We start from the raw sequence: 25,037 nt of genomic DNA on the forward strand, positions 1-25,037 counted from the left end.
ACTTCCCCTAAACCTGGGAGGATAGAAGAACGATCTCTTTTGAAACTAATACCATGCAAAAATCCAAGTTTCTTTTGTTTAGACTCTAGAGCAACACCAACAATTAAACTGCCATCCCTCATCACCTGGATCCATGGTAGTAAATGATGTAGCAATCATGTCTATACAGTACAGAAGTAAGTCTCGTACCTCCTGCAGGCTGATGCGAACATCATATGGTCGATCAACATATTGGAGATTGATACATCAGTGGTACAGTGGCTACCACCCAAGCAGGGGATCTAGAGCATGGCTCTTCCTCATATTTAAAATGTTCATGTAAATTGACAGAAAAATTGTTTTCATCCTCTGTTTTATATGTTTTTGGAATGATCACATTCTTGAAAAGTCCTCTTATAATTGCATTTGCAGGTGGTATGGAGACAAAGTTGTTAATTTGTAGAGAAGAACCCATTTTTACCTTGGATTCACAGTGCCATCTAGCGACACCAAAATGGACTGGTGGACTAGTTTTGATTTTGTAATACAATCATTATTCTCTGATTAAATATGATAATAGTAGAGACTGATAATCATATTACTCTTCTCATCATAGTTGATTAGTTATGCTAGTGAATACGGTGAGATGTATTTCTTGTATCTCTGTATTTATATTTTGATTTGTAGACAATTGTAGCCCAAAGGCATGGTGGTGATGTAGTTAGCACTGTCTTGCTTTTGCTACCCAGCCTCGGGTCTTTCTTTGTAGAGTTTGCATGATCTCCCTGTGCCTGTGTTGGTTTTCAGTGAGTTCTCTGACTTCCTCCCACAGTCCAAAAATATGCTGAGGGTAACTGGTGATTCTAGATTGGTATGAATTTGAGTATGCTTGGTTGTCTGTCTCTCTGTGTAGCCATGTGATAGAGTGGTGACCTGTCCAGATGAACTCTGCCTTCGCTCAAAGTCAGATTAAGCAGTGCATAACAAATGGATGGATGGAAATGTGATTTTACTTAAAAATGCATGTATGTGACCGAGTCTTAACTTCATGTTGTTGGCCCATGGTGAGAGATGCATAGATCAAGTTTACACATAGGATATATTCTAATTCAACTTAAGAAGCCAATTTTTCCTTTCCTTACTAGGGTCATTCCAGGTGAAATGACCGGATATTCCTTGGGGGTGTTGCTGCACCATTTTCAAATTAGTCCTAAATTTGTATGTCATTAGATAGTTACAAAAGTACTTTCTATGCAAAATTGTAGGCCTGTAGCTCAAATAGTTTCTGAGTTGTGGGGGTCTGAAATTTTCAGAATTTAGGCTATAAAAACTCTCGCCAGCATTTTTTTGGCATCTTTAAGTGGTTATTTCTCAGCCTCTAGACATACCAGAGAGCTGTGAGTTGGTAATCAAGGCCTCTGCATGTAGCTAGTGCCCCACAAACATCCCCAGGTGTTTCCCTACAGTCTGCAGTCCATGGGGGCTTGCTAAAAATTAAGAAAAACCTACTCGTGAATGGGTTTTTGGGACCTTAAAAATACTAGAAATACTGCACAGAAGTGTTCTTACACCCCTGGGTTCCATTCCACACAAACTAGTGTGATAAGTTAGCAAACTGGAACTTTCTCGGTACCTCAGTTTGGAAAATATGAGCTCCCAAAGTTGGACGAGATTTATAATTGGCTATTTTTGGTGGCAAAAATCTCAGTGTGGGACAGGTACCAGACACCCCAACTTTTTCTACAAGACAGTTCCATCTGTCTTCTATCACTGTACAAAAAAGCAGCAGGGTTATATTTGTATTTACTGAGATATTCTTACTCAAAATGGCATGGGTAATGTCAAAATTGTGTTTTGCTTTTCAGTATTTTAAATTGGGATACAAGTATTAGTAGTCATTCCAATGGTAGTATGTATTATCATTCCAATGGTGTATTATCATTCCAATGGTATATTATCCTCTGCAGTATCTGGAGAGGTCAGACAAACAGTTCTTGGAACAGATCTGAAGACACCAAGACCTGACCTCTGCCATGCTCCAGAACATCCAGAGGATGAATGAAAACCTTGGTTGGACTGATGGGACGCATGGTGGTGGTCCTGGAGTGACTGTCACAGAAATAAACTGCATTGTCCACTATTTCTGCCTTTTTTAATGAAAAATAATAATATTTTTTGTAAATTATTTTCCTTCTTAGCTATTTAAGTACACTTGTATTTTACTCTTGCACTTTGGGTGAATAAAAATTTATTTGTGATAAACAAGCGTGTTTTGTCTATAATCTACAGAGACTTTATTCAGTGTTCAGTGCACACTTTTGTTACACACATTTTGACAGATAATCGGTTGTGCTTTTCAATCAGATTTCAATCTGAAACATATCAGCAACATATGTTGTTTCTTGCAAACTATGTCACACCAAGGTAGAAAAACTGCATTACTGCAGCAGATATATTATTTAAGTGTGCTTACGCGATGTGTCTACATACAGTACTCACAAAAAGTTATTCAACTTTCAGGTGACATTTATGGAAAATGTAAAAGTTAATGCTATGGTGATATTAAATCATGAAAGTAGGGCATTTACGTAGAAACATGCAATAGGGACTCCCTCATCTCAAATAATTTACTGAAACAAAAGCTAACAGCAGTGAAGGGTATATCACAATAAAAATGTCACATGACAGTTTGGACGAGTGTTGCCAACTTTCTCACAACTAAATAAGGGACAGGTGCACAGTGCCACTATGGTGTGAGCATGATGTATGAGCACAGTGTATATTCATTTAGTGATTTAACAGGAAATAAAAAATGTGTATATTCCTTTACTTTTTTAACCTAAAATAATTTGGCCCTTTACATAAAAACAGGCAAAAAAATAAATGCAAAAAAACTCACCAAGTTTACTTTTTCCATGGATACTTTTTGCTGCCCATGACTGACTCAAGCAGTTTTTTGTCTTTTTGCACAGCCAAGTCCTTACATGACATGTCACAGTTCACAGATATTTGAAGTTCATTTTTGATCAGCTCTGTGCTGCACCTGTTTCTTGAGTCTGACCATTTAATGGCCATCAGAGAGAAAATTCTCTCCACAAATGCATTTGAGCCTGGCACACACACTAAGGACGAATGAGATGATCTATCGTAACTATCAGGTAGCGATACTCCTTCCTATTCAGTGCCAAAGTTATTGATTTTCATAAGCAGCACATGGCTAATTGAATATTCATGAGATAAGCACAGCATTCTAAAGGCCATCCAGGCTAGCAGCGGTGAAGACGTAAAGCTGATGGAGGGATAAAAAACAAAGGGACAGCACAAAACTACCAACAAACGGAGGACAACACCTAACTATTACTGGACCGGAGGAGCCATTTTTCACGGCTGGATGTTTAAGTTTAAGATGAACAGCGGCTGCAGCTAAATTCATTGGCTTATGAAGATCATAAGATCGTCAATGGGTGAGCGACACAGTTAATTTAAAATGCAGAGTTTGTGTTGGTGTTTTGTTTGGAGGATATGTGGCTGTGAGCTGCTAATCAGAGTTTAAATGCTATGGGCTAACTGGGAGTTTACTCAGGCTACTGGTTACTTAATGTGTGAAATGAAACCAAAGACAGATATGAAGCAGATTGTCATGCTGAATGATCTATTCTATTCAACTTGCAAGCAAATAAATGGAATTATGACTTTTCCAGTCATTTTGGAGTTGTGTTTGTGTGTGATCTGTGTTCACAGACGGGCTGTAGAAACAGGACGGTCAGCTCAGGTTGAGGTTTGGTTTGTTATCGTCTTAAACTCTGGTGAACTAAAATATGTGGCTCCAGCCTTGTTCTTGTGAGACATGATGCTGGATCAGTGTTCGTGTTTCTGTTTTGTTGCTGTTGATTATGCCTGGTAGTTGTTATTGACTGAATTCTGGAGTTTGGTCAGCTGCCAGAGTGTAGCGTGAGCTCGAGACCTATATATTTGACAGTACTCTTGTGGTTCTGTAACGTTTTGATTACAAGCATATCTGCCGCCGTCTCAGCAGGCAGCATTTAGGAGTAGACGCGCTGTTACACCACAGTAATGGCGGCGCCCACAAATACGGGACAGTTGAGATCCCGTATGAGACAGATCAATTTAGCCCAATTTACGGGATGTCCCGGCTAATACGGGACAGTTGGCAACCCTAGTTTGGACAGAACAGCAGCCTTCAGCTGAAATCCGGTACAGTTGTGTCCCACCAGTAGCGTGATCACGGATGTTCCCAGACAACAGCTGACCTCTGTCTCCTAATTAAGATCATCTATAAAGGTAAATATAGATACTATCATCAATTTATTGCGTTTGTTTAACCACTATGTAATGGATGCAAACATATTCGAGGCTAAGTAGTTAAGCTAACGCTAACATGTTCAGTGCTAACAATCAAAACATCTCTGACAGTAACCTGTCCTCTCAAACGTAATTGCCGTTACCCGTGACTACGATAAAGATAAGTAGCTACTAACAGCCAGATTATTTGTTTCTGGATCGCATTGTAGGCTGGAAAACTCAGGAACAGCACTTCCATGTTTACAGTGCTCCACCATCGCGGAACAGCTATGCATGCAGTGACGTACTGACGTCTTGCAGTGACGCAATGACACTGCTGCACCATGGCTCATAGCCGATGGAAAAGCAAACAGGATTTTCGGCGGCATGAGATTTGAACCAGAACTGTGCCGGCCCTTACCTTGAACCAAGGTTCTCATCCGGTTCTCTTGGTGGAAATGCCCTATTTGTCTCCTCCAAATCCAAACATAGTAGTCAATTTTGCCCATTCTCATAACACATCAGTTGCAACTGTTGTCATCACACTGGTGATTTAGAGCTTTCACCATCACTAAGTTTATTTTCTGAAGTAGTTTCATCTTTTTCACTTACATTGTATAGACTACATCAATTTACTGCTGCATTTCTTTATAAGGGATCTAAGGTTATTTTACAACTTATGGTTTAAAGTTATCAGACTGATCATCCATCGATACACCGCTTTATCCTCAGGACGACTGGAGTCTATCCCAGCCGACTCAGAGCGAAGGCAGGGCTAGCCTGGACAGGTCACCAGTCTATCACTGGGCCACTGTTACCCCTTTTCCACTAAGCTGGTTCCAGTGCTAGTTCGGAGCCAAAGGCTGATTTAGCACTAGTTCCTTGTAGTTCCACCAACAAAGCACCGGCTCCAGGTTCTAAAAACTGATGCATTGCAAGCTCCACTCTTTGCTAGGCCACAGCTAAGAGCCGAGTACGGCAGGGGCTGGAGGTGGGGTTACCATGACCAATGATCAACTGTGAAAATGCAGAACTGGCATTTTTAAAACAACAGCTGAGCGAGTAGTAGTGTGTAGTAGTTGTAGTAGTGTTTTGAAAACCGGTATATATGGACACCAATCCAATCAGCAGTAGTCTGAGGAGGAGATCCAGTGCTTCCTGGCACTGAAATTCACACGAAGTTAGAGGAAGCCTCTTGGACCAAGCTGGTGTTCGAAAAGATCCAGCAGGAGATGTCTGCAGCCAAGTAGGGGCAGAGCCTCGACCAACTCCTCAATAAACTAAAGAAATTTTAAAAAAACCCACTTTTCAGTTTTTTATTTGTTTAAAAAGTATAAAATATCCAATAAATGTCATTCCACTTCACGATTGTGTCCCAATTGTTGTTGATTCTTGACAAAAAATTAAAATTTTATATCTTTATGTTTGAAGCCTGAAATGTGGCGAAAGGTTGAAAAGTTCAAGGGGGCCGAATACTTTCACAAGGCACTGTAAATGCTTTTCTTTCTTAACTTCTGCTGCAAAGAGCTCCTGTTCATCCACCATGATTTCCACGTGTCTCCATTCACATTGTTAGAAAAATCTGGAGGGGGCATAGTTGCTGGAATGACCCAATTCATCTGCACAAAACTGTGCAAACCTCACAGACATGTCAAGCATAACATAAGCTTTAGTTTTTGCTAACACATTCTATTTTATGTGTTGACTATATTTTGTACCTTGCTTTGCAAAAGTTCTGTTACACGGTTTCATGAAACCGTGTAACAGAATGGTGAAGATCTTTCAGGTCTTCACCATTCTTGAGCCTCTCCACGACTCTGTGGACGGTCATCCGGCTGATGTTCAGCTGTTTGGCTATGTCAGACTTGTTGTGGCCAGCACGAAGGAGAGCAGATATCTCAACTCTTTTGACTTCCATCTTGATACAACTTCACCGGAGAACAACTTTGTATTAATGACACCTGCCTATAAGGTAGAACTTTCAGTTTGTTTAATGGAATTTTTCACTCCGACATGTAAACGTCTCTAAAGATCATGAAACCGAGTGTAACAGAACTTTTGCAAAGCCCGGTATCATCAATACAAATCTAAAAAAAAATATTCAAATGATGAAACTATGCAGTGAAGTAAAAACAACTTGTAATGTGCAGCTATTTTCATAATGGCCTCATGGTTTAGTTCTGGTTGGAGACCAGATACATCTGGTCTGATCGCAGATGTATTGGAATGACTCCTGGGATGTGGAAGTTTTGCACAAACTGTTGCAAGCTGAAATCCAGTATGAGTGTTTCCTACGAACAGCGCAGTCGCTAATGTGCCCAGGCAACAGGCAACCTCCGCCTCACAATCAGCCTTAAGACCATCTACAAAGATAAACATAGATATTATCATCAACTTACTGCATTTATTTAATTGCTATGTAATCAATGCAAGCATAGTTGAAGTTAAGTAGCCAAGCAAAAGCTATCATCAACAGGTTGGCGTGATCGTTGTTGGGAAAACACCTACATATGCAGTGACATCCTGATGTTTTATGGTGATGCAATACCGTGGCTCTAACTTGGCTCCTAGCCAGTGGAAAAGCAAACAGGTTCTTAGGAGGACAGACCAACAAAGCACCAACACCAAACTAATACCTAGTTCTTTTTTGGTGGGAAAGGTGTAAGAGAGAAATACCACCAAGCACACTCAAATTCACACCTATGAAAAAATTTAGAATCACTGGTTATCCTCAGCATGCCTTTGGACTGTGGGAGGAAGCTGGAGAACCAAATGAAAACCCACGCTTAACAGGGAGAACATGCAAACGCCCCACAGAAAAATACCAGGCCGAGAAGCAAACCCAGGACCTTCTAGCTGTAAGGTGACCACTTTACCACTGTGATCCAGACTATTTAGCACAGTTCGGTTAAATTTATATTTAATATTTGACCTGAAATATTGTCTTCCTGAATAATCTGAGATGGTGAACCTGACTTCATGAGTGTTTAAGCTTAAAGTGTAACAACGCTACAGAACCCATCCACCATGAAAATCATTACCACAGGAAAAAAGCAAAAGTGACTTTATGAAACAAAGCAAAAAGTGACTATATAAATAAACTTCATCAAGAACTATTTAAATAATGATTGGCATGACAACTTATTAGAGAATATTAGGCCAAACACCTTGATAACCTATTATTTCTGCGACTGTGTGTTGAACTGTTCAAGGATGGTGCTGAATAGTGACAGGAAAAGCCCATTTACCACAACATCAGCTGCCCAGTGGGCAGTAAGGCCAGCTGGCAGTTGTGCTGATGTACTGGCATCGGCCTTGTTTTACCACAGCCCCCGGACTCTCCATAGCCTCCAGATGGGCCCTTTGCCTGCCATCAGTCCCTGTGTTCCCTTCCCTTTTTACTCCTTTTCCAGGCAAAATCTCCCAAGGGTGACAGTGAGGCACTGGGTAGATAATAGTGAGCGTAATTAAAAGGGTTGATTAGAGTGATGGAAGAAGGACACTGGGGAGAAAACAAGAATCTCTCTCAAGAAAGAGAGGGGGAAGGTGAAAAGCGAGGTAGAAAATATAGTACTGAAGCCAATATCACATTAGATTTGTCTTCAAGTTAACGGGAAGTTTTTTTCTTTTTCTCCTCAGTCGCTTGAACTGGGGCAGTATCCCAGGAGACGCAGCATCACGTAAGTCCCAGAAACACTGATAGAACCAAGTGGATGTGCCCTACTGAGAGCATTTCAAGGTAAAACTAAGAGAGACTATTAGGCCTGCTTCTCCCTGCCACACTAAATAATTAAATGATATATCTTTTTTCTTACAGATTCCATTTTTTATAGTCATACTCTGAATAGCCAAAGATTAATTTGGTAATGATCAATAAAGATAAATATGTATACAGTGTTTCTGAGAACCATGCACAACATGGCAGTAAGAGTAATCTTAATTTGCTTCTTATACAAATTCCCTTCATGTCTGCATGGCCTAACACTAGTTAACAAGCTCTTCATCTGTTTGAACTAGCAACTTATTCACTGTTTATAAAATAACAGGACTTAGTAACTCTGCTTCCATTGCATTTTTTTGCACATTTTGAGGTACTGCATTAGAAATAAATAATGAAAAGAGTGAAATCTGAAAAAGCATCCTCAATTTCATAAAAAAGTTTTAAAGGAACCTTTAGTCAAAATATTAAGGTCGCTTTTGACATTTTCAGTAGAGACTTAATGATATAAACACCTTTTCTGGCTAAGCTTTAATGTGTTGAACATTTCACACAACTGATAAGTTTCTGCTACATTAGCCTTTGTGTCTGTACATTGTGACACATGGTCAACTCCAGCTAACATTAACAATTTATTACAAATTGACCTGACTAAAAACGTTGGCCATCGACAAGAGAAAAAATAAACATTTAGAAATCTTCTTGCTGGTTCCTTTGTCTGGTTTATATTTTTAGTGGTTAGTCAACAGCTGGTTTGTTTTCAGTATGAGATTTTTGGTTATTTTTGTCCTCCAGTCCAAGCTTTCTCAATATAATTTGTCCATTGATATACTTAAATGGTTACAATCATATCTCTCAAATCGGGTGCAGTGTGTGAGAATAAACAATGCACTGTCTTCTTTGTTGCCTTGCACAACTGGGGTCCCACAAGGGTCTATTTTGAGACCCTTGTTGTTCAGCCTCTATATTAACGATCTTCTGGCTGTGTGCAAAGAAGTAGATATCATAATGTACGCAGATGATGCCGTCATCTACGTACATGGGAGGAATATGGAGCAAGTGGCATCTAAATTGTCCTCTGCAATGGATAAAATAAGTAATTGACTTAAATCTTCTCATTTAACTCTAAATGTTAAGAAAACAGTTGGAATGTATTTTACAAAGTCGAAGAAATCGAAAGAAATACCAAATATCTATGTTGATGGGGCAAAAATAAATATTGTGACAGATATAAAATATCTAGGAGTCCATTTGGACCAAACGCTGAGCTTCAAAAAGCACATTAAAAATCTATGCAATTCAGTTAGATTTAATATCTCCTCTTTTAGACACATCAGGAATAGTTTGACAATTGAGGCATCTTTCATGTACTTTAATGCTATGATTACTCCTCATATCACTTACTGCCTGTCCTGTTGGTCTCAGGCCAATGAGACCACACTCAGACCACTTAGATCACTTTATAATCAGGCTTTAAAGGTATTGGACAGAAAATCTCTTCGTTATCATCATTGTAATATCCTCAGTAAATACAATATACTCAGTTTTGACAATCTCATCTTGTACTCAAACTTAAAAACAGTTTTCAAAATTGTAAATAACACTGCTCCACCTCCATTAAAAAATTCATACATTTTTATTCCGAACAAACAACTCGAACATCTCGCTCCACTGCTCACCAAAACTGTGCCATCCCAAAAAGATACTCTGCCTTTGCACAGACAGCCTTTTCATTTAAAACCATTAAACAGTGGAATCAGCTCCCAGACAGTCTGAAGGTGTCTGTGGATATGAACATTTTTTCTAGGAACATAAAGAAATACTTCCTTGATAGGCAACTGTATCAGCATCAGTCCACTTAAATTGTTCATTGCCTTATTTTATGTAAATTGTAGCATTGCTTTTTAAATGGACATACTGTAATTTGATTAGTATTATTAATAATATTGTATTTAGTGCTACTGTTAATTGTAATGTGTATTTTACTTGTGTGACCTGCCCAGGGACTACAGATGGAAAATAGCAATAGCTAAATCTGGTACAAAGCATCTCTTCTTTTCAAGAATAACGCATTTGTACATGGTCCCTGACAAATAAACTAATAAACTAAACTAATTTTCAAGTGCTATAAACTCATACAGGCTAACTCTTAGAGACTTCAAAGTTACCAATATATACAATAGGAAGTAGTGATGAAAAGTTATCAAAATGTACCACAGAAGTCTGAGGGCATGGCCATGGCGGCCTTTGGAAATTTGATCCTGAGCCATAAAACAGTAAATACTTTTTGACACATTAGGAATGGTTGGAAATTCACCAAAAGTGCCACAAACATCACAACTGGCTAAAAGAAGGACACTGTATGCATCTCGGCACTGAATGTGTCATAGCAACCCCTGCAGCATTTTTAACAAATAGCCCCCAAAGCAAATTTCAGCTACATCCACGGTATCTGGTAAGCATGTGTAGCACATCAGGGCAGACAACAACCTCTGTGGGGTCCAAAACCTAAACCCAGCAGGAAGTCCACCATCTTGGATTAATTGTGACATTTTTTGGTAATTTTGGTCATTATCTGTGGTTAACCCTTTGGGCCCTAGGGGGGTTTAGGTCCGTTTTTGACAAATTCTGATTCTACCTTTATATTTCACCTTAAAAGCTGTTGATCTTGCTTTGCTTGGTATCTTTTTTTCAGCACAACCTCACCTGTGTGATTCTATAATTATTTAGACATTTTGATATAATGTATGGACACACTTGACCTAAAATAGCAGAAAAAATACAAAATCCGAGCAGAAAAAAGTTTGATTTTTTTGCTGTGGACACCATAAACATGTGTAATGAATCTTTTTCAGAACTTATAATGTAAATATAAATTGTTTGTCATAAAATAATGTACAAATTTAGCAGTTAACACAGTTATATACCACTATTTGCACTAAAATGGAGGAATTTTTTTTAGGCGTTTTTGCACAACTATTTACAAAATCATGAGGAGTCACAATAAAATTTTACATAAATGAATTTGTACCATTCCAAAAAGCTTTTTCTGTCCACCACAATCTCTACAATGACAAAAACAATAGACCTTTTCGCAGTGACGTCAGAGTCGGGGACACGTGACCATACCTTCCTTAGCAACGCACGCCGCCATTTTAAGAGGGGGCAACAAAGTCATTAGCAACCATGATTTGACCGCCGAAACCACGCGGTTTTGACCCGGAGAAAAACATCTGGTGATTATTTCGGAAATCTTGAGCCAAAAGCCAAGCTACGGTATAAAGAAAAAATAGAACTGGTTGGTTTGCAGTCATGTCCGTACCAAATTCCTCTGGTTTCATGGGAAAACGACCCTACTCCGTGTCCAGATCTTCATTGGCACTCCATTTACGAGTACCTTATCAACAGCCCAGGCATCCACACAATGGAGAAGATGAAGACTTATAAAAGCCTGGACTCATACGTTTTCTTTGAGGTATGCTTATATTTATACGTTTTTGTGCATACAGGTCAATGTCAGAATGATAAATGCTTTGTAAGATAGGGCTACACCAGCTTCGCAATGCTAAGCTAATGTTAAGCTAACGGGGTGAGCCATAAACACCTTTTAATTTCAAGTGGAAGTAGTGTATGTATATTAGTTAGATGGGCATTATCAAAACTAAGAGTCAGATACCTGTAAATGAGCTCTACCCACCCTAGGCCCAAGGGTATGAGGTGCTAACAATAATGAGGACAATGCTGCTGATTACAACATAGTAGTTAGCAGAACGAAAGGGAGGAGAGAAGGTTTAAAAATAGCAGTGTGAGTAGAAAGACCCCTGACTTTTTGTGGGAAGCACAGCTAGCACGAGCCTAAGCTAAGTAGCTAGCCCTCAACATTTCAGATAATTATAGACATCATAAGCTGCAGTCAATTCCAGCCACTTTGAGTACAAAAAAATCGGTAATATTCTATTTGTAAATAAAAATATGACGAGAAATACAGGGAATATTGGACGTGCATCGCGAGGTGCATTTCCTTGAAAACGACCTATTCGTGGATTATATACCGACTTCAAGACATGTTTTGGACAAAATATGTTACTGGCTTGTTTCGTCTGGATGTCCAAGGTTGGATTATGGCCGTTTTTTGTGGAATATTTTCATCTGTGTGTCATAATGAACCCGGATATGTGAGTCGCGCTGTGTATGTTGAAGCCGTGTACAGAGAAAGGATGGATGGATATTCGTTTTTGTCAGACAAATGTGTTTATATTACCCGCTGTGGTAATCACATCTGAAAGTGGTTTATATCGGCGGATTCATGAGAATCTAAGCTTTCCATCGGCGTATAGTGTTTGTATAATCGTGTTTGCAGTTTCAGACATTTAGCAAATTGCTTATGCAGATTTCAAAGTGTACCGCGGGCGGGACACTGAAGCGCAACGGCTTATTAATTAATAATTTCAGAAAATCAGTTAAGGGTTAATAATTGCATGAAACACAACATACCATTGACGAAATGCTGACTGCAAACATAGGACCATTTTGACTGTGGGCTCCATGTGGTTCCATTATTGTTAATCCGTCTCAATGCTTTGAGCCATAAACTCCTTTTCTGGCCCTTTTCAGTCGGAATCCTGTAAAAGGAAATGTTCTTGTTGCTCCATGACTGAGAACTACAGCCAAAAACAGCGCAGGTTTTGGGCATATCTGCTTTTGGTCGTTCAAATCGGGAGGGAAACGTGGGAAAGTAATGGTCGTCAAGGCAAAGCATACCCCTCTTAAAATGGCGGAATCGCGTTGCTAGGGCCGGTGACCGGCGGTGACGTTCGATGATGACGTTTCGGAAAAAGGTCTATAGAAACAATCTTTAGGACCACAGGGAGAATCCAGAGTCCTGGTGTTCTCCATTGCTAGAATATGTTTATTATGAATGTTATTATTATTGTTGTTTATTATTATTATTTTATTTTTATTATAATTATTGTTATTATTATTTTATTATTATTATTAGTAGTAGCAGTAATATATTACATCTGAAACAAAATCTTCATTTTCTGTGCATCTTTGGTGTCTAGCAGAGAGTGATCTGTGGCCAAAGCCAGTGAAGGACGTGCTGCTCTCCCAAAGAGTTATAACTATCACCTGACTAAAAAAAAAATTTAAAAAATGATAGAAAGTTCCAAATCCGCACTTTGCCCATCTCTCCTCTGTGTATTTCTAGAATATTCCACTCTCTTACTATGAACACAGAGACTGGGGGCGTGTCTGTGGGCGTGTCTGTGCGGCCGCTCCACGTCAGAGCGTCTCTGTCACTCAGCTCCAAGTTTCTCAGTCACCTTTGGGGAAATCCAGTTCGCGTTTTTACTCCAGAGAACGCCAGGTTTGTGAAAATCTGGTCCACATTTTCCTTCCTACACCAAGCATAACTCCAAAGGTCTGTGTTTCTCGCCAGATGCTTTCAGCAGAGAGGACTCTCCGCTGAGTCCAAAGTTCAAAATTTCGCAGCGCATAAAAGACGCTGGAAATAGCTCTGGTGAAGTTCGGTAAAAAATGTGGCGTTTATTATTGATCATATCTCTGGTTTTACTTGGCCGATCAACATGATTCAAAAACTGGTAGAAAGTTCAAAATCTGTACTTTCAGCACACGTTTAAAGGGAGACTCGCCGACGCTTCATTTTCCTGCTTTGTTTTGATTACCGCGGCGCAACAAGAAAATGCTCCAGAGCGTCTTTCGGGTGGCAAGGGTTAACTACTCACAGGGGATAACTCCAATAGACCTCAAATTTGGACAGTATATAAAACAGGCCTTAATGATGACAACTTCTCAAAATCATCTGCATCAGTCAAAGGGCGTGGCCAAGGTATCATACAGAATTTTCATTCTTTGCTATAAAACATCAACTGCTGTCTACCTACGTTCTGCATCCTTCAATTTGGCTCAAACTTTACATGTACAATCACAGTCCTAGCCTGATTGCAACCAGATGCCAAATACATTTACAGCATGTGTCATGGCATCCCCGTCAGCATTTTAAAAACTTCCCCCATAGCAAGTTTAACCAACGTCTTCAAAATTTGGTATGGATATATAGCATGTGAGGGTGAACAAAAAAGTCTCTTGGACCCATACTCTAAACCCAACAGGAAGTCCACTATTTTGAACTGAAGTGTGACACTTTTGATAATTTTGGTAATTTTCAGTGGCTAACTCATTATAGGAGTAACTCCAAATTTACCTCAAATTTGGACAGTATACATTGTTTCCTCGAGGATTTTTTCACCAGTGGCGGCAGGCTCTCTGGGAGCCACCACGGCGTAAACAAATGACACCTGACTGCAGATTTTACTTGTACAACCTATTTATTGACTGGGCAGTTGAAAACAGCTTTTTAAAGGCTGAACGTAAAAATAAAAATAATAATAATAATTTGAACAAGTTCATCTGAAAATGCAGTCAGCAGTTACATTATGCTGTGTCGATATTAGCTTAATGTTACCATTAGTTTACTCACGTTAATGACACTGAGGTGGCACGGGCCCAGTTAACTTAAGCGACCGATATGTTACATAACATTAGCTGGACATCAATATTTACCGAATGTCTATCTAACTTGTAAAATCTATTATGAGCTATCGTAACCTAATAACGTTTCTTTGGTAAGTAGCTGTCCTATTTTCCAAGACGACACTCCTCTGACTCTCTGACCTGGTGCCTGGGTGCTTGAGGTGACGTCACTTTCAGGGCCGTGCTCTCACGAGAAATTAACGTCATATTAACCCCCCAAAGAGTAGATACTGATCAAGATAGTTATCTGTAGTTTATCTTATTACTTGCGAGTACCCGACACAGTGCAAGACTCTGCTGTGAAGGTGGACACATGTGGCTGTGGTGTATTTGTAACAGTAAAAAAAAAAAAAAAAAAAGAAAGAAATTTGAAGGAGCGCTGGCTAGGATTTAGGAATGGCAGCCTGCCGCTCCTAAATGAATGTAGAGGAAACACTGGTATATACAACACACCTTAAGGATGAAAACTTTTTTTTTATTATTATTATTACAACAGTGAACATTAAAGACATACAAACAGGTCACTTTTACAATATAGAAGATAGTGTTAAACAAAGTAGAGAACAAATAATAATGAGTAATAACGATTATATATGCAACAAAGACGAAAAAGGGAGAAAAGAAAGGTAAAAATAAATGGAAATGAAAGCAGAAATAGCTGTTCTCTGTGTGTATGAAGGAGGGAGTGTGTGTGTGTGTGTGTGTGTGTGTGTGTGTGTGTGTGTGTGCGTGTGTGTGTGTGTGTGCGTGCATGCGTGCGTGCGAGTGTGTTCGCGCATATTCCATATGTGATGTATAATATATATGCTGATAATGATAGTGATATTAAGGATGAAAACTTGCCAAACTCTTCTGCATAAGTAAAAGGGTGTGGCCATGGCAGCCACCTGAAAATTGATGTTCCAACTCGGGCTGCAACTAACGACGCGTCGACTAATTGCCTGAGCACTATACGTCATCAAAAGCGGAAGTGAGCACGCAATGCGACATCATCTTTCGCCGATTTACAATCAGGTCCTTTCAAAACTCCACAAAAGAACGTTGACTCATGCTAATGACCACCATTAGCACACAAGGGCTCAGTGACATCTGTGCATTTCAACGACCCCCACCGATACTCACAGCGACCATCGTTGAGTAGTCAGATGAGTTTTGGTATTGGTCGTTGGAATAATAGCCCTGAACACACCTCACAGAGGTTTAAAAGCTGAGGCAACACCAGCCACCACCAGAACTGAAGAAGCCTCTTGGAGGAGAGGTGAAACGTCTTCAAGGAACTTTCTTGAAGTCCAGTGGATTGATTTAAACAACTTTGGATAAAATGGATGAATGAGAACCTACACAGACATCGTGGTGTGTTATAGTGTTTTTTTGTTTCTTTGTTTTTCATGATTCCATAATTTTTTCCTCAGAATTGAGTGTTTCCATATTTTTCCCCCTACTTGATGTAAAAAAAAAAAAGCAATTGTTAGTGACTACCACATTTTTTTTCTTGATTTATTTTAGTGTTTCTTAAAGCCAGAAAGTTGCCGCTTTAAATTACTTTAGTTTTGTGGCATGTCTGAGATCTGTTGTTTTTTTCTACAAAATTAAACAACTGAATGAACATCCTCCAAGACTGGTGATTCCATTTTATTTTTTTATTTTTTTTGCCAGGTGTTGTACAACAGGACAAAATTTAAAGGAAACAGATAGCCTCAGACACCACTCACACACTGCACAGCCAATACAGTCTGCTCCCCTCAGGTCAGAGACACAGGTCACACATTTGTAGGACCAAGAGTGCCATGTCAAATTTTGTGCCCATCAGACTTATGAAAATCTGAGCCATTTTATTTAACTACTACCTCTTCAAGATCTTTTAATTATTTATATATTTGGCACTTTGCACTTTTGTAAGGACAACATATTCTTTCATCTTAAATTTTACAAATCTTTTGTCGGCTACCTCTGGTATGTTGGTTGTGTTGTGGGTATGGTTTATTGCTTGTGTTTATTCTGATTTTGTTGGGTACAGTATACGCACAGATGCTCTGGAAAAAATGAAGTTCCTAATGGAAAAAATAAAGTTCTGTATTGAAGAACACAAGAAGAACAACGCTGACCCTATATGTATAGAGATGGTTAGAAAAACTAATTGTTATAATTTTGAACAGTGCTCACATCCCAGAGGAAAAGAAAATTCAAAAAGAGATCTCAAAAATGTTTCATTTACTTCTCCTAGACAACTTTGAGATCTGTGTGACACCAAACTGAGACTAAGGCTTATTTCTCCTGTGTCTCATTTTTTTCTCCTGAGCAATAAGATGCACTAAATCTCAGTTTAGTCTCCTTTAAAGTTTCAGAAGAGATCTCAACAAGCTCCCATATAATTCTCAGAGTTTCTCAACTTTTGTGTCTCTTTGTGATCTCAGGCAGAGAAATCAGAGAGCTCTCTCTAAGAACTCCATCTATTCTCATCCCAGCTTCAGTTCATGCATCTCATACTAAGCTCAGAGAGAACAAATGAAGAGATCTCCACAAGCGCTCACTGAATTCTCAGACTCAGGTCAACGTTTTGGTTGTTTTTAATCATCTAGCATGTTGACTTTATTGTAATCCACATGATATTTTTTTTAATTAATTAATAAAGATTCAGATTACTTTATTCATCCCAAAAGGGAAATTCATTTGTCTGTCAGCTCATCTTTGCTATAGAATTATAAAGCCTGATCACTGTGGGTACAAAGATCTTCTATATCTTTCCGTCCTGCAGTCCAGAGAGAGGCCCATCACGATATTATGAGTGAATGATCCGTGGTGTTTAGAATGATAAATCCAGTCAAGTGGGAGGAGAGGGTGACATGATTGAAGTCACCATATATTATTATAAGTGCCTCAAGATGTTTAGGCTGTATCCTGGCAACTTCCTATTTGTTGCAGCATTTATAAGGTGTGTGTGTGCACATTAATATATGCATAGGGTGGCATAGCTCAGTGGGCAGAGTAGCTGTCTCACACCCAGAAGGCTGGGGTTCGATTCCGAGTCTGTCGTGGAGGTGTGAGTGAGTCTCACATATTGCTCCGTAGGAGCTCCACTATTGTTCATTTTCTTTTCCAGAGGAGAAATAAAGGAGCCATTAAACACACTGTATTGAGATTAGCAAGGTGTCTCCCACAAGTCTCAAGTATGACTCCCTCTAATTATCCTGTCTCACCTATTTCTCCTAGTGAATTTTAGGAGAAACATATGAGAAACCTTTAGACAAAATAGAAACTAAAATGAGGCTGACATGAGAATCTCAAATTTGTCTCCTGAGCTGTAGAAGAGCAAGCTTTGAGCAGTAAAATTTTCCTCTGGGATGGGGTGATTATCTGTTTAGTCATTTGTTGAGACTATCACAGTGACAAATTTAGTGGCATTCTTGATATCTTGTTCACAAATGGTACGTTTGGTTTTAAAATTTGTTGGATGAAAAACAATGAGCTGATAAGGAATCATCACAGTTTCCATGCAGAATTGTCTGCTGGAGCAAGGTCCTGAGCAATGGCAGAGATCTGCAAAAAGGTCCAATACTGTGGTCCTGCTTCTGTTAGGCAAAAGGGAAAGAATAACTGAATTCCTTCCCCAAGCCTTAAAAAATGAATAATTCTCTAATCATGGCTGACACACACACATCTGAGGTCAATTCAGTGAACTCAGACTCTTCTTGACCAGAGAGCTGCTTTAGAGTTTGACATGTTGACACAGATGACAGAGGCAGTGAAGCTCCTGGATCCATTCCAGCAGAAGTCCACCCAAGGCAGTGTGATTCTGGATGCATTGTGACCTTGATCACTGCGTCTGTGTAATGAGTGATGGACTGTCAGCAGGAACTTTCTATGGCTGACAGCAAGTGCTTTGACCAAGATTTGCATAATTCTGTAGCATTCTGGAAGTGTTTCTGTAACATGAAATTCCCTGGCTTTGCTGAAATCTAAAATACCACCACATCTCTCACTTTCCTTTTAGCTCAGTAACAAAACTGCATATACACACGTGGACAAAATTGTTGGTACCCCTCAGTTAAAGAAGGAAAAACCCACAATTCTCACTGAAATCACTTGAAACTCACAAAAGTAACAATAAATAAAAATTTATTGAAAATTAAATAATCAAAATCAGCCATCACTTTTGAATTGTTGATTAACATAATTATTTAAAAAAACAAACTAATGAAATAGGGCTGGACAAAAATGATGGTACCCATAACTTAATATTTTGTTGCACAACCTTTTGAGGCAATCACTGCAATTAAACGATTTCTGTATTTGTCAATGAGCGTTCTGCAGCTGTCAACAGGTATTTTGGCCCACTCCTCATGAGCAAACAGCTCCAGTTGTCTCAGGTTTGATGGGTGTCTTCTCCAAATGGCATGTTTCAGCTCCTTCCACATATGTTCAATGGGATTCAGATCTGGGCTCATAGAAGGCCACTTTAGAATAGTCCAACGCTTTTCTCTCAGCCATTCTTGGGTGTTTTTGGCCGTGTGTTTTGGATCGTTGTCCTGTTGGAAGACCCATGACCTGCGACTGAGACCAAGCTTTCTGACACTAGGCAGCACATTTCTCTCCAGAATGCCTTGATAGTCTTCAGATTTCATCGTACCTTGCACACTTTCAAGACACCCTGTGCCAGATGCAGCAAAGCAGCCCCAAAACATTACTGAGCCTCCTCCATGTTTCACCGTAGGGACAGTGTTCTTTTCTTCGTATGCTTGGTTTTTGAGTCTATGAACATAGAGTTGATGTGCCTTACCAAAAAGCTCCAGTTTGGTCTCATCTGTCCAAAGGACATTCTCCCAGAAGCTTTGTGGCTTGTCAACATGCATTTTTGCAAATTCCAGTCTGGCTTTTTTATGACTTTTTTTCAGCAGTGGTGTCCTCCTTGGTCATCTCCCATGAAGTCCACTTTGGCTCAAACAACGACGAATGGTGCGATCTGACACTGATGTACCTTGGCCTTGGAGTTCACCTTTAATTTCTTTGGAGGTTGCTCTGGGCTCTTTGGATACAATTCCAATGATCCGTCTCTTCAATTTGTCATCAATTTTCCTCTTGCGGCCACGTCCAGGGAGGTTGGCTACTGTCCCGTGGGTCTTGAACTTCTGAATAATATGAGCCACTGTTGTCACAGGAACTTCAAGCTGTTTAGAGATGGTCTTATAGCCTTTACCTTTAAGATGTTTGTCTATCATTTTTTTTCGGATGTCCTGGGACAATTCTCTCCTTCGCTTTCTGTTGTCCATGTTCAGTGTGGTACACACCTTTTCACCAAACAACAGGGTGACTACTTGTCTCCCTTTAAATAGGCAGACTGACTGATTATGAGTTTGGAAACACCTGTGATGTCAATTAAATGACACACCTGAGTTAATCATGTCACTCTGGTCAAATAGTTTTCAATCTTTTATAGAGGTACCATCATTTTTGTCCAGGCCTGTTTCATTAGTTTGTTTTTTTAAATAATTATGTTAATCAACAATTCAAAAGTAATGGCTGTTTTTGATTATTTAATTTTCAATAAATTTTTATTTATTGTTACTTTTGTGAGTTTCAAGTGATTTCAGTGAGAATTGTGGGTTTTTCCTTCTTTAACTGAGGGGTACCAACAATTTTGTCCACGTGTGTAATGCACGGATATGCGGGACTAAGGCCCTTTACCTTTGAGGAGTCAAACAACTACAACAAGCTTGCATAATCCACGGTTGTCTTCTTGTGACAGCAATATTTTTGAATCTAGCAAAAGATACTTTCAACTGTGACCTTACCTGTTGTTGATCTTTCAATATTTAAACAGTGACATGAGAGCTATGTAAAGCATAACATATTCACCCTTAAAGGAAAACTATTTCAAAGAAATTGATACTTCTTCACCGGGTTTTTCGTCTGACTGAGGGCAAGTATTACATCATACTGCAGTGTTCAAGAGCATCTTACTCAAGATTTTATTTTTCAGTGGATTTACTTTAAATCTTGCAGCAGAGATATACAAATGTACTTTGGGGTGAAGTTGTGACATCACTGTTTTGTATGGCTAGAGATGCGGCAAAATGCATTTTTACATGATGATGCCATCAGAAAATGTGAAAGCTGATTCCAGATAAGGCAGTGACACACTGCCTTCCACCTGGTATTAAATAGTTAAGTTAAATTGAAACACAATTTTCTAGGCTTGTTTTTCATCTTTAAAATGTGATATTTTTCCTTTTGTGCTGTACAATACTAGAGACTATACATTTTGCTTTCAATAATTGGAGCTGAGTATATCATTAAAGCCTATTACAAGGCACTTGTTTAACAGTATATGCTATTAATCACAACTGCCTTTCAACTTGGACATTTGATAATGATCAAAAAAATAAAGAGACAATAGACTGTGTCCACACCAGGTAGATACTGTGATTGTGTGTATGCATCATGAAATCAAATAAAAGATCAGGTGTTATTTTAGAAGAACACATTTCTATTAAACTGAAAATTATATTCTCTCTTTCTTCTTCTTATGGCATCACCAAAATCCATACAGCACGACACATTCAGAACTTCAGATGTACTTCCCAATGACTATGTTAAACCAATTACAATAATATCAACCTTTTCATTTTTATTAAAAAAAATTATGTGACTGATGTCAAATAATGAGCACATTGTAATAAATGCAATTTAGTATGTTCTGTTGCATTCATGGCTCCTGGTTATGGAATCTTGACATTACATGAAGAAATGTGGCATCTGCTATGGCTAGTATTTACGTATTTCTCACACTCAAATGTTCCAGATCATCGAACTAGTATTTGTATTTATTTAATATTACACAGAGATGAGCCACAAAAGACAAAATACAATTCACTTTTTAAATGATAATTTATTAAAGACGCATTTCTTGGATTATCTTTTTCTTACATTAAAGTTAGTTTGATGATCTGAAACATTTACACGTGACAAACATGTAAAAAGAGAAGACATCTGTTGGGAGGCAAATACTTTTTCACAGGAATGTATGTGCAGGCCGTGGGCTTCTAAAGCTCATCAACATCCAACAAGAAATTCTGACGAAACACCAAGACTGAATACAGGCAATGGACAAAATCAAGTGATACAGATATTGTTGAGACTGTGACTAAGCCACAACCTTACTTTTTCCGCCGGTAATTAAAGAACAAAGCACATCTGGCAGTGGAACAAAATTGATATAGGTCATTAATTATACTTTATTATCAATGAAGTGTCAATGAATTTTCTTCAGTACGGAGACAGGGCTGACCTGGTAGTTGCCGCAGTGCATTCAGATAAATATACAGTATATTTGGGAAACATGTGATACCCGTGACAGATTTTACTCCACCAAGGAAGGCGGCAGAGTTATGTGATGATCGCCGTTGTTTTGTCCGTCTGTCCATTTGCAACATTATTCAAAAATGGACTGACGGATTTGGATGAAATTTTCAGGGATGGTCAGAAATGACACATCACCTGCTCCAAACTGACCGCTGCAGACCACGAATTGTTTAAAGATTTCATACATCAGAAATAACACTATGACTGAGAAGCCTTAGTGGAGTACTGTGCTCTCTGAGTGCTTTTCTTGTTCACAAAAGCGGCTGATACAGCCACCATAACAGGGCCGGTCAATAGCTGGACTCTTCTCTTCTGTGGTTCCCCAGTGGTGGAACAAGTTGCCAAACTCTATTCGATCTGCGGAGTCGCTATCAGTCTTTAAGAAAACACTAAATGCCCAGCTCTTCACTGAACACCTTCGCACTTGACAGGCTGCAAATAAAAAATAAAAAATAAATTCTATTATGTCTACTGCCTGTAGACATGACGGTCTTATTATGCTTCTTGGACTTCTTTTATGGCACTTATCCAGGGTGTTTTCTCCTGACTAGATCCTTGCTTGTGTTGTATCTACTCTAAGACGTGGATAAAAGCATCTGCTAAACGAAATTGTAGCATTGTAGACAATGTGATCATTCTGTTACTGCACTTTTGAAGATATCACATTGCTTCTCAGAAGCAACATCATTTTCCAGGTCAGATTAACTGGAAAGCTTCAGCTCTTCCTGCACTATACTGTTGGTATTTGTTATCACTTACAGGAACATATTTTTGTTTTCTTACAGAAACTAATTAAGTGAAAGGAATGAGTCTGACCTGCAGCTAACTTGTTTATGTGTCTCAGAGCAAGGATCTTGGTTTCCAGATGGGTTAATGGCAACAAATGAGCAGCGTTAAATGACTATCCCCTGCTGGGATCTGCAGACAGGCAGCTGGGGTTTCTGTTTTCTTCAACATTCAGGAGAGCTGACACTGATGTACACTAAGCTGCTGCCAACATGCGTGAGCTGCCACCACAGGAACACTAACACAACAGTCTCAGCTAATGGCCATCAAAAATAAGCATTTTCCTAAATATTTCAAAAACATCTTCTCAATGGCACTACAATATTTCTACTCAAGTATTAAAGAATGACACACAAACAGTTGTGAATGACTCTGACTAACGCCCACAGATTTAATACTCTCTCTGCAAGGAGTACACCCTTATAATTATTCCTAGCTGGAAGCATAGAGTGGCCCTGTCAAGCCAGGCATGATGATAAGGAGAAAGCTTTCAAATAGCACCATTTTAAAAATAAAAATAAACAGTGATGCTGTGGTTAACATGGTCCCCTCACAGTAAGAATGTCCTGAGGTTCAAATCTCCTGCTTGACTGAGGCCTCTTTGTGGGGAGTTTGCATGTCCTCCTTGTGCCAGCATGGTGCGTCTGTGTGTTAGGTTAGTTGGTAATTGTTCCTTCGGTGTTAATGTGATTGTGTGAAACTCTCCTTCCGTATGGTCTCTGCTATGCAGTGGCTAGCACTGTTGCTGCAGTTACAAGGTCAAGGGTTCAGATCTATGCCTGGGACCTTTCTGTGTGGAGTTTGCATGTTCTCCCTGTGCATGCGTGGGTTTTCACTGGGTACTCTAGCTCCCGTCCATAGTCCGAAAACATGCTGAGGTCAGTTGGTGATTCTAAATTGTCTGTAGGTGTGAATGCGAGTGCGCTTGTTTATCTCTATGTGTAGCCCTGTGATAGACTGGTGACCTGTCAGCTGGGATAGACTCCAGCCTCCCATTCCCCCTACTGATTCTGAAAATTTCATCTTTCTCTCTCTTTCTACAGAGCTGCAATGATCCTTGCTCTGAGGCATGGTGCTACAAATTACTTCCTTCACTCCAAAATGAATGAAGGCAGAACGAGTCATTTAGTGAAATGGTGGGGCTTCAGTCTGAAGCACTGTGCTAACAAATATTGATGAATGACGTTCGTGCTTTCACAAAGCCATTCAAAAGAGTAGGTTTGCACCACATCTGATTTGCATTCATATATTGAGGATAAATACTCCAATATTAAGGATTTTGCTTCAGTTTTGCATACACTAATGACATGTTTACACTTTACATTAAAGCCATCTATTTTTAAAAAGAGCTTTAACAGAACATGTAATTTCTGAAAGTTCTCATTAAAGCATATGAGTGTCCAAAAGTAAACTTTCTCATGTTCAATTTGCTTTTAAGTCTTTGCAAAATCATTCTCATATAAAACAAAAACAAAAATGTATGCAACGTTATTACGTTCTTGGTTTAAGCTTCCAAAACGCCAGCAGTCACAAACAGGCAGTGTGCAAGCTGTGTAAGCTTTACCTGTGAAGTGGAGGTAGCTGTGAAGGAATGTACAGGCTGCTCCCCTTGATTTGCCTGTAGGAGGAGAAAGCAGGATGGATGTGACTTTAAATGTAAATGCTAAAACCATCGAGGGAGAGAGTTGGTACATTGACATTCAACTTGAGGTCTAGCTGATCCCCTTTCTCCACACCTTGAAGCTGACCTTACGACCTTGCTGTGAAAATCATTTGGCAACTCCTCTGACCTCAAGCAGTATGCAAGAACACACACACACACATACGCACATAGTTGACTGAATTACAACTGAGTAAGTTTTACCCCAAGTTGCCCCTTCAATTTTCTATTGCTTCAATGACAACAATAATATCAATACCACAATATTAACGACCAGAGAAACAGGAGAACCCTGGCAATATTGCAGTTAAATGTTCAATTACTTTTTGGCATTTATCAAACAGCCAAAGGTCATTGAAAGTAAATGCAAAGGCAGAAAACAGAGTTCGAGTCTGCATTGCATCGTCATTGTACCCACTGCCTAAAAAAACACAGCCATGTTTGGACTGATTTACTTGTACACTGCTTGGTTACAGCCCACAGCATCAGCACTGCAAGGAACTGAATCAAAGGCTAATTTTCAACTAATCTGTAGACATGTATTTGGAAGGTCTCAATTTGATTTAATCAACACAGATTCCTGAACCCCTATATTGAATAATTGACTACAGCATGAGAGTATTTTATTGTACAGACATTAAAAATCTGAAAATATTAACAACTACAGGGAACCTAGAA

The 25,037-nt window shown here is 39.2% G+C and overlaps 1 protein-coding gene across 4 annotated transcripts in view; it reads right to left on the reverse strand.

The window, feature by feature from the left end:
- The window catches only part of fhit (fragile histidine triad diadenosine triphosphatase), a 332,178-nt gene that overhangs the window by 292,372 nt on the left and 14,769 nt on the right, over window positions 1-25,037 (reverse strand). For 3 of the 4 annotated variants that reach the window (XM_051948100.1, XM_051948101.1, XM_051948103.1), the window contains one exon: window positions 24,264-24,317. The exons of the other annotated variant lie outside the window; for it this stretch is intronic. The gene's annotated coding sequence lies outside the window, so the exon portion shown is untranslated. The remainder of the gene's footprint in view (window positions 1-24,263; window positions 24,318-25,037) is intronic. 4 annotated transcript variants of the gene reach the window in all.

Source organism: Acanthochromis polyacanthus, chromosome 5 (genome assembly GCF_021347895.1).
Source record: "Acanthochromis polyacanthus isolate Apoly-LR-REF ecotype Palm Island chromosome 5, KAUST_Apoly_ChrSc, whole genome shotgun sequence".
Lineage (NCBI taxonomy): Eukaryota > Metazoa > Chordata > Actinopteri > Pomacentridae > Acanthochromis > Acanthochromis polyacanthus.